This window comes from Oryzias melastigma, linkage group LG3 (assembly GCF_002922805.2).
Source record: "Oryzias melastigma strain HK-1 linkage group LG3, ASM292280v2, whole genome shotgun sequence".
Lineage (NCBI taxonomy): Eukaryota > Metazoa > Chordata > Actinopteri > Beloniformes > Adrianichthyidae > Oryzias > Oryzias melastigma.
In genome coordinates this window covers 31889414-31891329 of record NC_050514.1, presented here as the reverse complement: position 1 = coordinate 31891329, position 1916 = coordinate 31889414, and the positions used below count along the sequence as shown (strand labels likewise).

General features: G+C 37.0%; 1 long non-coding RNA gene across 1 annotated transcript in view; it reads right to left on the bottom strand.

Moving 5' to 3' along the window:
• LOC112161245 overlaps window positions 1–826 on the bottom strand; it is a 21741-nt gene extending 20915 nt beyond the window's left edge. The window contains exon 1 of the long non-coding RNA XR_004947660.1: window positions 255–826. This is a non-coding gene — a long non-coding RNA (uncharacterized LOC112161245). The remainder of the gene's footprint in view (window positions 1–254) is intronic.
• Window positions 827–1916: the final 1090 nt, after the last annotated feature.

The window sequence follows — 1916 nt, the reverse complement described above, 5'->3', positions numbered from 1 at the left end:
AAAAAAGTCCATAATTGCATAGCACCTGAGTATATCTGCACTTTAACTAGCGCTTTGCAGTTAAAAAAAAATCACAGATGCAGAGAGAAAATTAAACATCTGAAGACAAGATGTTCTAACAGTCTACTGAATATTTATAGAAGTTCTCTCTTCAGGTAGTTGTGCTTTGTCTGGATGAGCTGGGAGACAGCTGCTGTGTGTTGGGCTGATTAGTCTGTGAAGACAAGCGGGCAGGAGTGTGGAAGCTTCTATACCTTCACACCGACTTTGATCTTTCAGGGCAGGAAGGAGCGCAGATGTGTGCTGAGCAGGCTGGTGGCTCACCTGTCGTCTCCTACGCTCACTCCAGGGTGTTTGGGCAAATGTTTCCCCAGGGGTCTGCACACAAATTAAAGGTTCTGGGAGAGACCATGCTGACAAAAGGACGGGGGTCGTGTTCGGGCTTTGGTGTTGATTCAACAAATATGCATTAAAGTCTGCAAGCATTACTTCTCTGTTAAGCAATTTAACATGGATATGCTGCATACATCCCCATATAAATTCATAGAAAAAATAAAATAAATTAAAGAAGTGGCTGAAAGGATAAACAGAGAGATCAACACTGATTTTAATGTTTCCCTGTGTTTTAAAGACCTACTCCAATTATCTTTTTATCCATTTTCAAAGCTTTCAAAGTGCTCTTTTAATTATGATTATGCATTTTTTAGCCAAAATAAAAAAAAATGTGTCATTTTCTAGGACAGTTTTTGCAAAATAGCAATAGTTCATTAGAAATTCACCTCTGAGTTGTGGGTCCGTTGGTGAGAAGCAACCACGCCCCCTTTCCCCTCACCATTGCTGAGAGCTGGCAGCACATTTTCAAGCTTCATTTTTTTTTGTGTCTATTCCTGATTCACAACAATTTGAATAATTATATAATCAATAAAATACAAATTTGAGCTCAGTTTCCTAACAAACATCTTCCGTCATCACAAAAAATAAATCGAGGAAAATGTTAAAAACACCAAAAACCACAATAAACCCTTTTCACGGTGATCTCAGACAAAGTGGTGCTTTTTGCTGACCATTTATGTAAAGTGATTTCCTGTTTATGGGTTTAGAACAACAAAGCTGACAGCTGAATGCTGTTTACAGCAATTTCATGTAAATAGTAAAAGGAAAACTTACCAAGTTCAAAAGAAAAGTGTACAATCCTTGTTTTGGAAATGTCCTGCCGAACTATAATTTAATTTCCTGTCTTAGATTGTTCGCAAATAAATACAAATTTGATTAGTCTTCAATATTTGCGGTTCTATTGAAATTATCAACCTTTCATTTGAGCAGATATTATTCTAATGGGTTATATTTTGCTTGTTGTTAGTCTCGCGTGTTTTTATGTTGGCCGCACGTAATAGACGCATCCAGGATGAACGTTGGCCGCAAGTGTTTTAACTGCACCCAAGCCTAAATTTAGTTCTTGTAATATGAGGTATTTGTTGTTTTTCTGCTTTTTTTAAGGGGTACGTGCAAAAATAGGAATATTTACCCAGTGGTACGGCAAATATTTTAAGTGGCGCTATGAAGCCACGGATTTTCAGCTTTCAAAATAAGAGCGTCCAAGACAAAAGTTCAACTCTAACCGTACGCATTTAGAAAATGAAGTACAAAGAATCATGTCCTTATATATATTCTTGACAGTTTCAAATGATTTTTATCCTCATTTACCTTTATTATCCTGCAGACATGTTATGAGTGAAAGCAAACGGGAGTTACCTCAGAAAATAACCCAACAGTTATTAGTTTTTCTTTTATGTAAGACACGTTGAATTGCCGTACTTTAGCTCTGTTTTTAGTGATTTTGTGAACACAAAAATGTAAGCAACTTTAACTACGCAGAAAAGATCTTCTGCAGCTCTATGTCTCATCCCTGTCATGGA